The sequence below is a fragment of the Aquarana catesbeiana genome, linkage group LG08 (genome assembly GCF_042186555.1).
Source record: "Aquarana catesbeiana isolate 2022-GZ linkage group LG08, ASM4218655v1, whole genome shotgun sequence".
Taxonomy (NCBI): domain Eukaryota; kingdom Metazoa; phylum Chordata; class Amphibia; order Anura; family Ranidae; genus Aquarana; species Aquarana catesbeiana.
This window is the reverse complement of record NC_133331.1, coordinates 176130744-176151167: the sequence shown is the minus strand read 5'-3', so window position 1 is coordinate 176151167 and position 20424 is coordinate 176130744.

The following is a 20424-nucleotide window of genomic DNA, read 5'->3' as shown; positions in this document are numbered from 1 at the left end:
TTATTTCGTTATTTTTATTTCCATGCATATTTTCCAGAAATTTATAAAAGTGGACTCCGGGCACAAATAATTTCCTAGCACTGCTTGTGGAATATCACATAAAATGCTGTAGGCATTTCTATATATAAATCCTGCTACCTTATACATAGAATGAAACTGTGCTGAACACAAATTCTACCATAACCATATCCATCTTATATTTGGGACACAAACTACGAATATAGAACAAGACCTGTTTTATAGCAATGCTTCCAACCTCACTGGGTAGTTTATACTAGGTTTACATTCTATCAAACTATTCAATCAAGAAATAAATCTATCTAAAGAAGAACTCTGGTTTTATCACAAAAAAGGATTAATGTAAAGCAACCCTGTACTAAAAGAAAATGGAGGCTGCTACTGTGGTGCTTTCCTTCTGAAAATACAATTTGCCTGACTGTCAGCCTAATACAATAACTGCTTCACTTTCTGAGTCACTGTCACGAACCTGACTGTGGTGAGGGTGGCCTCTTGCACAATTCTCGTCCAAGCACCCCTGGCAATGGAGACACGGACTGCTAGGGCAGTGGAAGGGCGCAGGTGCCTGGAAGCTGTAGGATTGAGTTGGAGACACAGGAGTCCTTCCAGTGGTAGTGTGGAGCCTGTTCACAAGCCTTGTTCAGTTGGAGCCAGGCAGACAGGTGCAGAATCAAGATCAGTTTCAAAGTCGAGAAAAGGCAGAAGTTGGTAACATGCTGGTGGTGGGGTACCAAATCAGGAAGCGGAGACATAGCTATAAATCAAAGCCAGGGTTGGTAACATAAGCGAGAAGCAGATATAGCAGGTAGGAGTCATCTGAGAGAGGTGTCAGGCATAGCTGGGTCAGTAACAACGTTAGCAGAAATTGATTAGAATTAAGAACACAGGAACCAAAGCTGAAGACAATCCAGCACCGAAGACAGGCAGACTCCAAGTTTGCCCGTATGCCCAAAGCGCATTTGCTTGTGCATTCTAGCTCTTGCTCGTCTTGGGCTTCTATGCTTGTGACTCTGCACATGCGCATAAGTATGAGCACCTGTTGAACGGGAATGAGCACTTGCTGCACGAGATCCCTGACAGTCACTAACCTGGCACAAGCATGGATATGAGGAGATCTTAGTTCTCCCTGATTTTTGTTGCAATCTTATTCCAGCTACAGTGTCAATGACTCCTAAAGTATGAAAGTTATTGGGGAGAAGTGAGCTCCACACCAGTCATGGTGGTACTTTCCCCAGTCATGTGTAGCACTACCCTTGCAGGAGCCGCTGGCTGTATCAGGTCGTACCCCTCGTAAGGCCTCAGCCCCTCTGATAAGCCAGGATATACTCACACAAACAGGTAGCAACTCACAAGCTTTTTGGCACTGAGTGGTCAAACCTTAAAATTAGACACAAAACAGTTTAGCAAAGTCAGAGTATAAAAACCTTTTCCATCTCAACAGCAGTGTGAAGTACCCAATTAAAGTACAGCTGATTCCACAATACACATGCAGGCATGGATCAGCATTAAACAATAGACTGTCCACCTAATTGTGTGACAACAGGAAGCCTTAAGTTCGTAAGAACAATATTAAAGGCTATGCTGTTGGTGCACACTGGTGGTGGAAGAGCTAGGTCTAGGCCACCACTGAACTTTGAATATTTGAATATAACCAGCAGCTCAATAACTGAAAAAGAAAAGGAACCAGTTCACAGTTCTTTAAAAGCAATTCCCTCTGTCAGCTGTTGCTGGGTCCCTTTAGTAATGTTGGTTTACTAGAGGTGTTTGTTTGAACTGCATGCAGTACAATGGAAAAATAGGGACTGCGATTCAGTGTGCAGTGTAACAGACTGGGCCAACTGAACAGCTATTGTTGAGAGCAGCGAAACAGCCAGACAGGATCTGCTCATAGCACTGGAAGTATTTAACTCATTGAAAAATAAGTGAATAAAAGTTAATTTTGCTTACAGTATGTCTATCTCTGCTTACAGAACAAAGGTGGGTCAGAAACACTCCAGATTGTAGTAGCAGTCTGTAATGATGATGTGGCAGTGAGTGCTGACCACCTCACAGGAGCCTGGCGTGCAGCATGACTGGACCTGCCCAGAGTGCAGAAGCGCTGGTATCCCTGTAGAGACTTGGCGTACAGTGGAGCTATATCGGTATGCTGAGATGTTTGCACTGATCCTGCTGTGCTAAACCCTGGGCTGCAGAGCCATATCAGCAGGAGTGGCAAGATGTGTGGGCTCACCAGTGTTCCCTTGTAGTACTATTGTAACAATCAGAGCACACAATTCTGTCAGCAGGCTCAGCAGCTGTGTTAAGTACCAGAGCGTCTTAATCTTCTTCCCTGCAGCTTCCACCGGAGCACAGCAGCCACACTGATCCACACTCATCGCCAACAACCCCCCGACTCCTTCCTGGTCTGTTCACTATAAACCCCTCTTGGAACTTCTCCTGCTCCCAGAGTTTATTGGGGCTTGTAGTTCACAGGCTCAATTATCACACACACTGTAATGGCGCAGACTACATTTTCCAACATTCTCAATGTTCTGAATTGGGATACAAGAGGTGAGCAAAGGATTAGTACCATAGGATCCAGGTGTTGGATGAGTATGTAGTAATGGTAGATTTGCGATCTACCATATGTTAGGTAAATTTAGTAACTTGTTCATTAAATAGGTTAAGTTTGCCTCTGTTCCAGCTTGGCTGACGTTGTGTGTGTTTCCAGACTGACCGGTGGGTGTCGCTGTCATCACTGGCCAGTGTTGGAAAGGCAATGTGTCGAAGCGTATGGATGCTCTTCTGTCCTGTAGACAATTCGGTGGAGGTGGTCCTCCGAGTTGCATTCTGGGCGAGGGTATTTATGGGACAGACGCCATATTAGGGTTTTTTTTACAGCCATCTGCTGGCCCTCCTGGCCAACAGGTATGCGTTAGAGAGCAATCTCGTGGTCCTCCGTTCCGGAGGCCCACACCGCTGCGGCGCAGGGCCGAGCCCAGAAGCTTGTCTGGGGCCTACCACAGCAGCCGAGGAATGGTCCTGAGCTGTCTATCCAGAAGGGAAGAAGCTGGACAACCGAGGAGATCCCAGGGGAGGACCCGTCATGGAAGGATCACGCAGCGTGCTGATCTGGAGAGGGACCTGGTGACTCGGTTGGAGGACGTATCCTAAAAGTAACTATACAGCATAGTGTTGCCAGGTTGGCTTAAAGGTTCAAGCACTGTGACTGACATTCACCACAAGTACATCCTGTGGCAGAGGACCGTACAGGTTTATCCCAAACAAGTCTGTGGCAGAGACTTTTGTTCGTGCTACGTACTGGCTGCTAGGCCAGTGAGAGAGGCCTATCCAAGCGAGCAAAGAGTGTGTCCCATGAGGGGAGCGCATTCTATTATATTATCCAAATTCTACCAAGACATTTGTCAAGAACCTTATATGAAGATATTTGAGTTTCTTCTGCAGTTTGCCTTCTGCCTCTTTCCTGCTACTTCCTTAGAAAATTGTTTAATGAAGCATTGAAAACGTATTCAAGTGTTGGTGCGTGTATTGTCCAGAGGTAAACTCAACGGAACCCTAGACCTAGTGCCGGTAAAACAGAGGGAAGGAGAGTGAAGGTAACAAGCCCGCTTAAACCAGCAGCTCCACCAAGAGTTAGTGCTACAAGTGTATCAGCCAACACCGTAGGAGGTACCGACTCTCCAGCAATGGTGGTGCCTTTCCCTACAACCCCCGAACCCACATGAACGATAAGGAAAAATTGGGGAAGGACCCATAGACCCATAAGGGGGGAGGGGAATAAGGCAAACTGCGGTCTCAACCTATAATATTAATAAACTTTATTGGTATCAAAAATGGAGACAAAAACAACAAGAAAGCAGACTACACATTAATTAAAAATAGGACAACGTTGCCGCTAAAAAAAACACACACACACGGGTCCATCATAAGCACTCATGATATACAGTATATATAACATGCAAATGTTATGTCAGTATGGTATGGTAAAGAAATTCTTGGGATCAGGTGAGAGTGAGTGACAGGGAACTTCAATGGTGTCAGCCCAGGTATGGCTATACACAAACACTGTAGACTTCTGTTTGCTCTATTTACCTATGATCTACCAAGAGTGACTAATGCAATACATTGTATCATATGTACACGATATTCCACCACTAGAAGTCTGCAGACCGAGAGAACTATAGATGCAGTTCCTTCATGTATAAAAATGGCAATGCTTTGCAAGCAGAGTGTGGGAGAGAGGGGCGGAGGCCTTAATGACCGCTATTCTGACCCGTGGTCCCCCCACTAGGTCTCTGTGAGGTCAGATCACCTAAATACCTGGGTGGGGAGTTAGGTGTCTCCTTTGTGGAGGTTTGGCCCCCAAAGGGTTGAACAATGAGCTGAATCTTCAGGTGTTCTTAACTCCCTAAGAAAAATGAAACCAAACATTTCCATTTCGGATTGTTATCTTCTCTATCTCCGCCTATACACATGCAACCGACTGAACATATGTCGATATTTAAAATAACATTAGTAAATATGCTAATAATACATGTCTATATATAGATCTGTTAAGATAAATATGTCTATTGCCATTAATTGTGGTAGATCATAGGTAAATAGAGTGAACAGAAGTCTACAATGTTTGTGTATAGCCATACCTGGGCTGACACCACTGAAGTTCCCTGTCACTCTCACCTGATCCCAAGTATTTCTTTACCATACTATACTGCCATAACTGGTTATACATATGTTGAGTGCTTATGGACATGGGTGTGCATGTGTTTTTAGCAGCGACATTGTCATATTTTAAATTCATGTGTAGTCTGCTTTCTTGTCATTTTTGTCTCCATTTTTTATACCAATAAAGTATATTTATATTATAGGTTGAGACTGAAGTTTGCCTTATTCCCCTCCCCCTTAGAACTCCTATGGGTCCTTCCCCAATTTTGCTTTTTGAATTGGGATGCAGGAGATTAGCTTGCTCAACATTTTTCCCTTGTGGCTAAAGGAGGAAATTGTTTAACTTGGCTGCCTATATAGAAAGAAACAACTAAAGATAATGTCCTTCGAATATACTGTAGAAAGGTACATACAGTACTCCTTACAGTACCCCTTGAAATGTTCCACATTTTGTCATGTTACAACCAAAAACGTAACCGTATTTTATTGGGATTTTAAGTGATAGACCAACACAAAGTGGCACATAACTGTGAAGTGAGAGGAAAATACTAAATGGTTTTCATTTTTTTTTACAAATAAATATCTGAAAAGTGTGGCGTGCATTTGTATTCAGCCCCTTTTGCTCTAATACCCCTAACTAAAATCTAGTGGAACCAATTGCCTTCAGAAGTCTAATTAGTAAATAGAGTCCACCTGTGTGTAATTTAATCTCAGTATAAATACAGGTGTTCTGTAAAGCCCTCAGAGGTTTGTTAGAGAACCTTAGTGAACAAACAGCATCATAAATGGCAAGGAACCAGACAGGTCAGGGATAAAGTTGTGGAGAAGTTTAAAGCAGGTTAGGCTATAAAAAATATCTAAAACTTTGAACATCTCACTGAGCACTATTCAATCCATCATCCAAAAATGGAAAGAGTATGGCACAAATGCAAACCTACCATGACATGGCATTCCACCTAAACTGATAGGCTGGGCAAGGAGAGCAATAATCAGTGAAGCAGCCAAGAGGCCCATGGTAAATCTGGAGGAGCTGCAGAAATCCACAGCTCAGGTGGGAGAATCTGTCCACAAGACAACTATTAGTCGTGCACTCCACAAATCTGGTCTTTATGGTAGAGGGGCAAGAAGAAAGACATTGTTGAAATAAAGCCATAAACCATTTTCAGTTTGCGAGAAGCCATGTGGGGGACATAGCAAACATGTGGAAGAAGGTGCTCTGGTAAGATGAGACCAAAATTGACCTTTTTGGCCTAAAAGCAAAACGCTATGTGTGGCAGAAAACTAACACTGTACATCACCCTGAACATACCATCCCCATCATAAAACATGGTGGTGGCAGCATCATGTTGTGGGGATGTTTTTCTTCAGCAAGGAGAGGGAAGCTGATCAGAGTTGATTGGAAGATGGACGGAGCCAAATACAGAGCAATCTTAGAAGAAAATCTGTTATGCCGCGTACACATGATCGGAATTTTCGTCGGAAAAGCCTTGGATGGTTTTTCCGATGGAATTCCGCTCAAGCTTGTCTTGTATACACACGGTCACATCAAATTTCGACCGTCAAGAACGCGGTGACGTACAACACGTACGACGGGACTAGAAAACGGAAGTTCAATACCCAGTGCGCCACCCTTTGGGCTCCTTCTGCTAATCTTGTGTTTATCTCGTGTTAGTAGAAGTTTGGTGAGAGACGATTCGCGATTTTCAGCCTCGTGCTTTTCAGTCCGTTACTGCTCTTCAGTTTGTGCTTGTGGGTTTGTTTTCAGTGCATGCAGTCAGTTCGTATCTGTTTTTCAGTGCTTTCTTGTCAGCTCATTTCTGATTTTCAGCTCGCTCTTCACAGGCCTTTCTGTTTTTCAGTGCGTTCTGTTAGTTCGTTCTGACCAGCCAACCATTTTGAAGCCATGTTACGGGTACGTGCTCGTCGTAGAGTTCGTGCTATGCGGGGGCTTGGTGTTAGGGTTCTTGCTTTGACCCAAGCCCCCGCATAGCATGAACTCTACAACGAGCACATACCCGCAACATGGCTTCAAAATGGTTGGTTGGTCAGAACTGCGTGAGATCCAGGAGAATAACCCTGATGATTTCAGGAATTTTCTCCGGATGACGGACCCTGTTTTTCACCGTACAGTATGTTGGCTTTGCTGTCCCCTTATATTACAAAGCAGGACACCTGCATGCGGCAAGCCATCACTCCGGAGCAGAGGCTAGTTGCCACGTTGCGGTACTTGGCGACAGGGAGAAGTCTACAGGACCTCAAGTACTCTACAGGCATCTCCCCCCAGGCTCTGGGGATCATTATTCCAGAGACCTGTTCTGCCATCATACAGGTCCTGCAGAAGGACTATATTAGGGTAATTTTTCTCCTTTAACATCACATTCTATGTATGTATGCTAATGTTTTGTATTTCTTTCATTTTCTTTCATCATTTCCTACCATGATTGTAATATTCTGTGAATGTCCTCTTTGTGCCCATGCATGCTGTAAGCTGTTAATGCTCCTTTTTTGTCCTTAATGCATATTTGCCTTCAGTAACCTCCCCAGCATGCTATCCTGGGCCCATATACACCTAGCCTAGTCACTTAACAATGTATTTTGTCAGCTCCATTGTAGTGCTAAACCCCCCTTAAAATGTGTCCAAATGTTATTGTTGTCCTTAAATTCAGGCAGAGTGCCAGAAGCTTTTTTTTGTGGTCCAAAACTCATTTATAACCCTCCCCCCTAAAATTTTTCCAATGGGCTGTCAGAGGGGGTAATGAATGTGATAAGTGGATCTTATATTTTTGTCTTTAAATACTCCTTAAAATAAATGTTATACTGATGTTGGCCAAAAATGTTTGTAATCTGCTTGCAATGTTATGTGCAAAAGTAATAATATTTCTTTTGCTTTTTTGACTCCACAGTTTCCCTCAACGCCACAGGAATGGCAGACTGTGGCTTCCCAATTTGCTCAGCGTTGGGACTTTCCTAACTGCGGAGGGGCAATCGATGGGAAACATGTCCACATTGTCCCACCACCCCACTCGGGGTCATATTATTTTAATCATAAGGGTTTCAATAGTATTGTGTTGATGGCGATGGTGTCGGCGACATACGAGTTTCTCTATGTGGACGTGGGGAAGAATGGCCGGATGTCGGATGGTGGAGTCTTTGCCCAGACTGAGTTCTACCGATGTCTCCAGAGTGGTGGCTTGGTATTGCCACCTGCGTAAGAGAACGTTGAAGGACTCCCATTTGTTTATATTGCTGATGAAGCATTTGGTCTGGGTGATCACCTGATGAGGCCATTCCCCCAGAGGACCCTCACCCCAGAGAAGAGGGTTTTTAAATACCTGCTGGCCAGAGCCAGAAGAGTCGTGGAGAATGCCTTTGGGATAATGGCCAGCCGCTTCCACCTATTTCTTATGGCTATTAATATGGCGGAGTACAAACTGAACCACATAGTTCTAGCATGCAGCATACTTCACAACTTTTTAAAGAGAAATGCTCCAAATTATGTTGCCTCAGTTGGGCCTGAGGCCGGACTTCCAGAAAATACAATGACAGCCCTGGAAGCTGGCCGTCCTGGCTTGCCCCCACAAAGGGCCCGTGAAGTGCGTCAAAAATATGTAGATTATTTTACGGGTAGGGGGGGCCATTGCTATGCCAGAAAATTTGTAAAAATGTTCTATTTTATCTGATAAAATCTTGATTTTGATTTACTGCTTGTGTTTCGTTTAGCTGTCTCCTAGGTTCTCCTAGTGCACTTACAGTGCCAAGTGGTTTTTCCATTATTAAATAACACCCATTGTAACTGTAAACACCAACTTAATACAAAAACTGGTATTGAGCATTGAAAGAAGAAGCCACACATTGTTGAAAACCTTTTACTCCGTGCACATTCACATGTGCGTTATAAAACATTTTTTCGTAAAAAAAACAACATCTTGGTTTTATAAAGTTTTACCTTGAAAAGATTTTTTTTAGTACATAAACGGGCATGTTTCCAAACATAACATACACAACTCAGGAACTTACAAAGTTCAGTATTGAAAAACTGAAGGCAATATCAGACATTATAGTGTCAAAAATGTGTTGATATTGCCTTCATCAGATGGGGTGATGTCACCCCTGTAAAAGCCAAATTTTGAAGATGTACACAAATTGGGAGTCAAACTGGGGATTTCCCTCCTGATCCCATGTCTAATGTCATGTGCTATCTCCCATCATGGGGGATCAATGGACGTGTTTTGGGGGTGCAACCACTTCCCTCACCTACTTGAGTTACGAGGAAGGGGTTGCGCCCACAAAACGCATACATTAATATCCCCTGATGGCAGATAGCACATGTTGACACACTGTGTGCATCTTCAAAATTTGGCTTTTAAAATGTGTCAAAAATTTTTAAAAATTGGTCCCAAAAAAGATAAAATGGTGTCATTTTGTGGTTATTTAGATTCTTCCTATTACATCAATCATGTTCTTCAGTTTTTGTTCAACCTCATTTGTTTTTTGCTTTATGATGTCTAAATCCCGACTACAAAACATTATGTCCTGGATTAGCCTTTGTGCACTATCACTGGGGAAATGAGTTGATTGTTCTTCCACAACATGCACATCACCTAAAAGAAAAAATACACACCATGTATTATAAATATGCAGGCATACATCTATTACCTGAATCTGTGGTCTCAGACACTCCCCTGTTGTGGTGACAATTTCAACCACCTCTCCTTCCTCCACATCCTCTGGTTGTGGTGTCCTCTGTTCCCCTTCTTCAGGAGGTGGGGGGTTCCTGGTGTCCTCAGACGTCCTGAGTCTTTTCTCCCCTATGAGAATGAAACAAAAGGTATACTTAGCACACAGATATTTGAGGCCAGAAATAGGAATATGAAACATTGCTTGGAAGTGGGGTACAATTGTCTGTTGTGGCAGAGTTCCAAGCTGAAGACATGATTTTTTTAATTAACAAAGCTGGAATACTTACCTTTTTTGGACAAGTTTCACACATGGAGACACCCCAAGTATCCACTGGAGTACCTGTGTGGCACACCGTAAAAAGGTTGTTCTGGTGTCCCACACTAGTGCTCCTGAGTCCAGATGTGTAAACAGCTGCTGAGTGTCCTCTCCTTAGATTACACTGAATCAAGTTTGCAATTCTTTCTAGTTTCAAACACATCTAGACAACAATGTCCTAAACTTCTTTTAATACAAATTAGCATGACCAAATGTAGTCAACCCTGTATCTGCCAAAAACATTGTATTTATTTGGCGAACGAACAATGTTTAATACGAACGATTACTGTGCCCATGAGCCTGAAAGTTGCCATTTAAAACTGTACAACAGTAAAGAAAAGCACATGGGAGCAGCATGCAAGTAATAATAATAATAGGAACAAACGACAACTACATACTTTTTAAAAGCACTTTCTTGATCCTTCGGTAATGATCCTGCTCCCTCAATTTCAGGTCTGACCAGCGTTTCCTCAATTACTCCTTGGATCGTCGTACCCCAAAATTCCTGTGCAGACTCTTTACAACTTTAGTCATGATCTTGGCCTTTCTCATATTTGGGTTTAGGTACAGTCCATACTTCCCGTCATAGTCAGCCCTCTTCAAGATGTCCACCATCTCCACCATCTCTACAAAGGCCATATTTGAGGCCTTAAATCTCCTGCAGGATCGGGCCGTTTTGGGCTCCGGGCTTTCCTCCTCGTTACTGCTATTACGCACCTGCTGTGTCTCCGCCATGTTCCTCTCTCAATGCGAAGAAAGAAAAGGGGCGAGGAATATTCTAGAAAGAACGTCAGGGGTGGGCAACGTGGGCGGAGTTTCACGCATACAGTGTATATAAAGCTAACACGCGTGTGTCGTATGTACGATCTATGAGTGGAGGAAGTGCCGATCGTGAGTACGAAGGTAACAATTTAACTTGGGACATCAGTGGCCTATACTGATTCGAGATTGAGGCCTATATTGGGATAAGATTAGGAGAGTTTAGCCTGATATTAGTGTTTTTGTCTTGTGTTTTGTCTTGCAGCAAATATGAAACAATTCAAAATTCAACCCCTGAATTCATGGGCCAGTTCATAGACAGATACAGGGATATGAGAAATTTGTGGGAGGTTAAAAACCCCTTATATCAAAATAAACCAGCTAGGAAGGCATCACTGGAGAAACTGCTCTAATTGTGAAGACACAGGTCCCCGACGCAGACATCGAGTTTGTGGATAAGAAAATTGGTAGCTTGAGAAGAACATATAGGAAGGAGCTTAATAAGATCCAGGCTTCCATGAAATCAGGAGCAGCAGCAAAGGATGTGTATGTACCCAGTCTGTGGTACTACAATGGGATGTGGTTTCTGGAAGACCAGATTGAAGCCAGGGAATCACTTTCTACACTTCCATCCACCCTTCCCTCAACCCTTCCCTCAAACCCAGCTGAGGCTTCTGAGGACCAACCTGGGCTTTCCATCCTGGAAGAAGTTGAGGAGCTCAGCTGGAGCCAGGCATAGTATTTTGGAACATATTTATTGTCCGAAAATTATTGTTGTTAACTAGATGTTATTATTGATAACAAATGAATGATTTAACAAAAAGTGTTTTACATATCAATAGACAGTAGTGGCCAAAAATGATTGTGATAAGAATGAAAAATGCTGGACTCAGAATGATAGTCTTTTCTATTAATTAACATTCAATTTGCAACAGTCATGAGATGAAAACTGTGTGTGATTGATGAACCAAAAACTAAAACTATGTCCCTTTTTCATACACAGGAAGACCTCAGCCAGGAGGGGGCTCTGGAATGTGGCAGCCAGGAGGAGGCAGGGGTAAGTGTCAGCCAGGATGAGGCGGGGGTAAGTGTCAGCCAGGAGGTGGCCAGGCCCAGTAGCCTCACCCAATCCCAGGTGCCTCCCCTCTGCCTTACAACAAAAAGGGCCAGGAAGGAGATTAACATGGAGGAGGCAGCACTGGGCCTCATTAAGGACGCTAATGCGGCCCTGAAAACCCCCCCGGACACTGAAGAGGCCTATGGCTGCTATGTAGCTGCAAAATTGCAGCAAATGGAGGAGGGCCAACGCCTTATCTGTGAGAAGATCATTTTTCAGGCCATTCATAAGGGGTTGAGGGGCCAAATAACTGATAACATGCACTTATGTGCGCTCGCCCATCCTGCTCCTCCTCCTGCCACAAGTCCATCTCCAGAGCTACAGCCTCCAAGGCCTCCAAGGCGTTGCCTTCCTCTTTATTTTGTTATGTGCCAGAATAAATGGAATTTTTTTTAATATGAAAATACTTGCCTATGTGTTTTTCTTCAAATTGGACAGTTTGTTTGTGAGTAGGCAGGTACATTTCAAAAATACAATGTCTATTAACAAGGGACACCAAACAACCTCCTTGAGCTTTAAAAATACAAGATAATAATGTTGTTATGGAAACTTGACACACCAAAAAAAAACTAATTATGGAAATCACTACAATATAATTTAAAAATAATCCAAAAAACAGGAGATCTTGATAAAAAAAAATGACTATAAAAAATTATTCTAAACATTATTATGGAGATCTGGCTTTAAAAACAAAAAAGATTATTCAGGAGATCACGAGAAATAATAAAGAAATCAGTTTGTCAGAACTCTAAATGAATATCAGCAGCAAAACAAATTCATTCTTCTAGCATTATAAAGAACAAAAGAATGTGCTGCATTAAAAGATCCAAAAATTTATAGCATGACGAATGTGCTATCTCCATTACGAACGATAGTTTTACCAGACCGAGCGCTTCCGTCTCGTACTTGATTCTGAGCATGCGTAATTTTTTGCACGTCCGAATTGCATACAGACGAACGCCAACTTGGCCCAAACAACCTATGTAAAGTGTATGAAAAGCTGGAGTTCAGTTTTAAGGTAAAAAAAAAAAAACCTTCTGCCTCGACAACCACTTTAATCTACCTGTTACAGAGTATTCATACCATTGCATAGGCTATAATGACAGTGTCCCTATCAACTGTATTGCATATTATGCTACTAGAACAACAGAACAACAGAAGGACTGGGCAAGGAGCAGCTGTATTAAGCAAAGTATAGTAACTCATAGCAATCAATAAGAGGTTATGTGATATAGATTTGATAATTGCACGTGGCTACTTAGGATCTTTCATTTAGATTTTCAGTTTTCAAATTCCTCATTTTCAGAGATGACATCACCTGTGTAGTAAGGGTTCTAATTTACAAATTGAGTTCTGTAATCTAATATTATCTACCTAAATTAGATAAACCATAAGTGCAGGCATGACAAATATGGCCAATATTAATCTCTACAAATTCATGGGAATCCAAAGCATTCAAATACATCTCTCTAAAAGGGAGGCTATATCACTTGGATCCTGTAATATGCAGAGGTTTCATTACAGATATGATTTTATGCAGGGAAGTTCAGTTTGCCAAAATATTTATTATATTAGGCAATCTTTTTTTTTGTTTTTTTTTTTTAGTTCAAAAGTTCCTCTAAAGGTTACATTAAAGGTAAAGAGTTTCTTGTAAAATTAACTTATCCATATCAGCATAGAATTTCAATTCCTTAACTTATGATATATAGGTACACGTGGGGGTGATTTACTAAAGACCTGCGCCTGCCTGAGAAATTGGTGCAGTTGCACAAAAAACAGGACTCAAGAAATTTATCAAAAATGATGGTGCACTTATATGCACCAAACCATATTTACATAGGAAGCGCTATTGCGCACTTGCGCAATCCTTCGTGACTACCATTAGCAAGTGCAGCCAATGTAATCTACATTTTTATCTGAATACTGTGGATAACTTTACTACAGTTTACCATCTTCTGTTACCAGGCTAAAAAGTATGTATATAATATTGTTTAAATGCACAAATTCTGTCCAGAACATGTAGATCTGTCTTACAACTAATCAAGCCTTTTTACACCCTTCTTTCACCTTACTCAACTGCACATGCTCATTGTCAAAGCTCACCATTTCATCCTCGCCTGACAGGGCGCACACGTTTTAGCTTGTTAAATATGTGTGTTGCACACAGGCGCATCTGCGTTCTCCAGCGTGCACAACTGCTTATACATTGGGCACTTGCTCATTGTAGTTCTAATCATGTTAATGAGCTTTTCCTTATCACATGGAGAATATTGCTTCCAGTTTTATTCCATTCATTCACTTCTTTTTTAAACAACTCAATATTCATTCTAGAGATCTTCCTCCTATCAACAACTGTGCGGATGTTCCCTGGACTTGTAATTGTGCATTTTATGGTGATAATCTATAATCATTGGTGGAGCCAAAACTTCCATGAAAACACCTTTTCAATACATGTCTGTGTATTGTGCATTCTGGACAATTCATTTCCCCATACACTGTGCAATCTGATTGGATGACATACACTCATTTGTCTGAGCAATTCATTTCCCCATACACAGGGGCTGATTTACGAACCGTTTGCGCCATGAGTTGAGGTGCACGCTGAGGCGCAACATACGTTTTGGTATTTATGAAACGTTTGCGCCGGTAAGGCTCGATTCACATCTATGCATGTTGCTTTTGAGCGTTTCTGCAGTGCTTTTTGCGGTGTTTGCCACGTTTTTGAACATGCGTTTTTGCGGCGTTTTGCATTTTTTTTTTACAGTGTTTTTTTTATACTGTATACAGTGTAAAAAAAAAGAAAGGAAAAAAACGCAGAAACATGGTAAAACTGATGTAAAACACGGTACTTGCGTTTTGGATGTGGGTCCATTGAATTCTATTACATGCAAAACGCTGCTTTTTGCATGAAAAAAAGTCCCCGACCCTTTCCAAAAACACAGAGGCACAAAAATGCATTGATGTGAACATTTTCCATAGGAACCCATGTTAAAAAATTCCCATGCATTTCTGCAAAATGCAAAATGCATAAAAAAAAAAACGCATTCGTTTGAATAGAGCCTAACACAGCGCTATTCCCCATTTACTACAGTAATCTCAGAGGAGGCGATCAGTGCGCCACTATGGACATGGCACAGGACATCTTCAACTCAAAATGAAAAGAAGCTGGAACCTGGAAGTGCCAATATTATGGGGGTGATGTGAAGAAGTATAGTAATAATTGCCCAAGTAACAAATATGTCCAAAATAGAATGAGAAAGTAACTTTTTCTGAACAAGTTTGCTGTGCCTGCAAGTACGTTTAGAACTGCGTACGGTCAATTTAAGCACTGCGCATGCGCAATCGGCATTTGCGCTAGTTCAAATGCGTTGGTTCACTGCGCGGCCAAAATCTTAGTAAATGTCAAGTAACGTAAATGCATTTGCGTGGGTTGAACGGGCGCACCTCTAAACTTGACATTTTTTTTTTTTTTTTACGCTGGTTCACTTTTATGTGTTTTTTTGTCGAATATTTGCACACAGGTCATGTTAGCGTGTTACGTTGCCAACATGTGACATGTACCTTGTTAAAATTATGTAAAAAGACTCTTGCTACTCTAGCTCCTCCTAAAAGGGCATTTAACCTTCCCCCTCTAATACATATGATTTCCTTGAGCTAGTTTTTGCTTCTAAAGGGAACTCCACACTCCATTTTCCAATCTCCAAAGGCTGTGAGCTGCCTTCACCAATCCAAACCACATCCTTTTTCAGAGCATACAACAGGGCCAGCTAGGAAAGGGGTGAGAAGAGCGATCACCCAACTCCCTCCCGAACCATACAAGGCCACATGCACTCAACATAGGTGGCTGCCTTTGGGGCATGTTGGGCTCAGCCCAATACCAACCACAAAGCACCTTGAACCCAATAGTTTAAAGGGGCTTTCCACATTCTGTAAAGCCCCCTGTCTGCAGCCCCCCACAACCCCAGCCTAGGGTTGTGTGGAAGAGGCCCTTGTCCCCCTGAATATGGGGACAAGGTGGTTGACTTTTGGGGTGCCCAAGCCCCTTCTGCCCCTAAGCACCCACCCCCTTTCATGGGCTGGCTTGTTGTGTGTTTGGCTAGGGGTTTGTTAGTGTGTGGGAGGGGCACAATATTTTTAGATTTTGGGGTGGTATTTTTCATGTGGGGGTTCTCATTTTAAACCTTTACAGCCCCAAATGGCCTTGTATGTATTGGGGGGGGGGGGGCAGGCTATTTTTAGTTTTGTGTTAAAATCTTGCAGCTGCAATGTAGATTTGGATGTTTTCTCTAAAGCCGTACATCTTTGAAGCAGCATTTTGGATACATGCTACAGATGCACCACTTTACAGGCAGAGTAAGCCCCCACCCCCAAGTAACTAGCTTTAGGGCTAGTTCACTCCATAGAAATGCAGTCCAGATGCATGTGCGTTTTTGATGCGATCCAGTGCATTTATGATACGTTTTTGGTGCATTTTTGATGAGGTCCAGTACTTTTTTCAACCTTCTTTTTTCTTAACCTTAATTAAGAACATGCTGGATGATGTGTTTAATTTGGGACAGGGGGGTGGCTCATTTGGTGTTAGTTGCATTTGGGTTGGTCTAGGCATGCTGAGGGACTTTAGGTTTTTTTTTGTGTGTGAACAGCACTTGGCTGTTTCTGGGCATGCTCAGGGTATGTTTTTTGGGTTAGTAATTTAAGGACATCCTTAACAGGTGTACCCACTTTGAAGTTCTCTCTACATTGGGTGAACTTGCATTTTGTGTGTTTAATGGACTGTCCATGTGTTTGCAATTGCCTCATTAGCACACAAACCTATGTTATATAAAGCTTGCAGATAGCATTCTTTACTTTGCCCTGAAAAGAGGCGTGTGTGCCCGTCCAGCAAGAGCGTATATTTGGGTGGCCTTATCGAGTTTGTAACAAATGTATTTTCTATTAGTATTTTGTTTGTCTCTGCAAAACAGAAGTGTTTTCGAGCAAGTTTTACTTTGGTTTATTGTATTTTTTGGGTGGGTGATATTTTCCCTTGAAATATATTTGATGTCAATGTGTGTCTTTTGTAGGTTGTTAACTTTGATTTAATTGTCTGTGCTGCATTATTTTGCAAAAACGTTCTCAAGATGTTGACTAATGTTTAAATCCGTAATAGCTATCCATTTGTGGGCGCACTCCTTTTAACTCATGTTAACCATATTCTAGTGTCTCAAATTAACATACGTGTGTTTTTTGCTTTCCTTGCTCTTTACCAAGTAGCTCAGCGAAACTGGCCCCCCTACAATCAGCACAAATAAAAACTCAAGTGTGTTTCTTTAGTGCTACGTTTGTGCTGTTTTGTGCCATAAAAATTTACATTTGTGCTGCTTTTATTTTTAAGATATTAGCAATTGTTTTTTCCAGACTATGACATCACCTAGCCCCCCTACAACGCCCAAATGACACAAAACTGGTCTCATTGGTTATTGCTATGTTTGTGCTGCTAACATTTCCGTTCTATCTATTATCGTTTTTGCGTTATTAATGGTTTATTAAAGGTCACCAAAGGTCAGTCAGCCCCCCCTACAATGCCCAAATGACACGAAACTGGTCTGGTTGGTTAGTGCTACGTTTGTGCTGCTAAAATTTTTATTTGTGCTGTTATGGTTTTTAAGTTATAACCGTTTTATTTTTTTTTCAAACCCCACTCACTTTGCCCACCCTACAATCAGCACAAATAAAAACTCAAGTGTGTTTCTTTAGTGCTACATTTGTGCTGTTTTGTGCTGCTAAAATTTCCGTCCTACCTTTTATCGTTTTTGCGTTATTAATGATTTATTAAAGGTCACCGAAGGTCACTCAGCCCCCCTACAACACCCAAATGACACAAAACTGGTCTTGTTTGTTAGTGCTACGTTTGTGCTCTTTTGTGCTGCTAAAATTTCCGTTCTATCTCTTATCGTTTTTGCGTTATTAATGATTTATTAAAGGTCACCAAAAGTCAGTCAGCCCCCCTACAACACCCAAATGACACAAAACTGGTCTCGTTGGTTAGTGCTACGTTTGTGCTGGTTTGTGCTGCTAAAATTTTTATTTGTGCTGTTATGGTTTTTAAGTTATAACAGTTTTTTTTTTTTTTTTCAAACCCCACTCACTTTGCCCACCCTACAATCAGCACAAATAAAAACTCAAGTGTTTCTTTAGTGCTACATTTGTACTGTTTTGTGCTGTTTAAATCTATGTTCTATCTTTTATCGTTTTTGCGTTATTGCATCACTCAGCCCCCCTACTACACCCAAATGACACAAAACTGGTCTCGTTGGTTAGTGCCTCATTTGTGCTGGTTTGTGCTGCTAAAATTTTTATTTGTGCTGTTATGGTTTTTTTCGTTATAACAGCTTGTTTTTATATTTGTGCTTTTTTGTGTCATAATAATAATTCGTGCTGCTTTTATTTTTAAGATAATAGCAATTTGTTTTTTCCAGATGATGACATCACCCCGCTCTCCTGTCACGTACCTGGTTAGTGAGCTCCTGGTTAGAAAGCAGCCATGGGAGCACAGTGAGGTATGAGTGCCTGTGATCAGTCCAGTAGACTGCGTGGTGGCAGCAGTCAGCAGGTGGATGTGGCAGCAGAACCAGCTGGTGGCAGATGAGCTGGCACTGAGCTTGGCTGGTGGCAGACTGTGGGTAAGCAGTGGGAAGCAGGAGACAGATGAGACCTTGCTGGGCTGAAGAGCTGTAGCAGGCTGGATGAGCAGGATGCAGGGTCAGATGAGCCGGATCCATAATGGTCAGGCAGATCAGGCATAGACGGCACACAACAGGATAGTCGGGTCACAAGCCAAGTCAGCAACAGGAGGTAGATCAGGCAAGAAGAGAAGGCAATAGCAGAATCCAGAGACAAGCCAAGGTCAGGGCAGGTAGCAGTCAAACGGAGGTCAGGAGCAAGCTCAGAGATCAGAGGTCAAACACAGGAATCAGGAATGAACACACAGAAGCGGCACACCAAATTGCAGCCTGTTTAAATAGTCTGTCTGGTGCCAGCATTGGTGACAGGCTCACGCTCATCTGCCCAGCCAATTTCCAGTCTGCGCATGCACATATGTATGTACAGGGAGACATCATTTGTGCTATGCAAAAGCCTTCCCTGACACCCCCTACAACAGCCAAACAAAATGAAAATGGGCTGGTTGGTTAGTGCCACGTTTGTGTTGGTTTGTGCCTATTTACTTTCCATGCTATCATCTTTTGTTTTTCAGTTTTTAATTGAACCCCAAAGTTATTCAGTTATTTAATAAAGGTCACCAAAGGTTACCCAGCCCCCCTACAAGAGACAAAAGGCATGAGACTGGGTTGGTTGCTGCCTCCTTTGTGCTGGTTTGTGCTGTTTAAATATCAGTTCTACCGCTTTTCGTTTTTCAGTTATTTACTATTTATTAAAGGTCACCAAAGGTCACTCAGCCCCCCCTACACATGAAACTGGGTTGGTTAGAGCTGTGTTTGTGCTGTTAAAATTATTATGTGTGCTGCTTTGATTTCTTAATTGTAAAAGTTTGTTTTTATTTGATCAAACCCCACCCACTTGGCATCCCATGTTATTAGATACTATAAGGCCTCATGCACACAAAATGCTGTTAAACGCGTTAAATAGTAAATAACTGAAAAACAAAAAGTGGTAGAACTGATATTTAAACAGCACAAACCAGCACAAAGGAGGCACCAACCAGCCCAGTTTCATGCCCTTTGTCTCTTGTAGGGGGGCTGGGTAACCTTTGGTGACCTTTAATAAATCAACAGTAACTGAAAAACAAAAGGAGATAGAATGGAAAGTAAATAGGCACAAACCAACACAAACGTGGCACTAACCAACCAGCCCGTTTTCATTTTGTTTGGCTGTTGTTGTCGTCGTTGTTGTCAGGGAAGGCTTTCGCATAGCACAAATGATGTCTCCCTGTACATACATATGCGCAGACTGGCAACTAGCTGGGCAGATGAGCGTGAGCCTGTCACCAATGCTGGCACCAGACAGACTATTTAAACAGGCTGCAATTTGGTGTGCCGCTTCTGTGTGTTCATTCCTGATTCCTGTGTTTGACCTCTGATCCTAACCCAGCTTGCTCCTGACCTCCGTTTGACTGCTACCTGCCCTGACCTTGGCTTGTCTCTGGATTCTGCTATTGCCTTCTCTTCTTGCCTGATCTACCTCCTGTTGCTGACTTGGCTTGTGACCCGACTATCCTGTTGTGTGCCGTCTATGCCTGATCTGCCTGACCATTATGGATCCGGCTCATCTGACCCTGCATCCTGCTCATCCAGCCTGCTACAGCTCTTCAGCCCAGCAAGGTCTCATCTGTCTCCTGCTTCCCGCTGCTTACCCACAGTCTGCCACCAGCCAAGCTCAGTGCCAGCTCATCTGCCACCAGCTGGTTCTGCTGCCACATCCACCTGCTGACTGCTACCACCACGCAGTCTACTGGACTGATCACAGGCACTCATACCTCACTGTGCTCCCATGGCTGCTTTCTAACCAGGAGCTCACTAACCAGGTACGGGACAGGAGAGCGGGGTGATGTCATCATCTGGAAAAAACAAATTGCTATTATCTTAAAAATAAAAGCAGCACGAATTTTTATTATTATGACACAAAAAAGCACAAATATAAAAACAAGCTGTTATAACTAAAAAACCATAACAGCACAAATAAAAATTTTAGCAGCACAAACCAGCACAAATGAGGCACTAACCAACGAGACCAGTTTTGTGTCATTTGGGTGTTGTTGGGGGGCTGAGTGACCTTCGGTGACCTTTAATAAATCATTAATAACGCAAAAACGATAACAGATAGAACGGAAATTTTAGCAGCACAAAACAGCACAAATGTAGCACTAACCAACG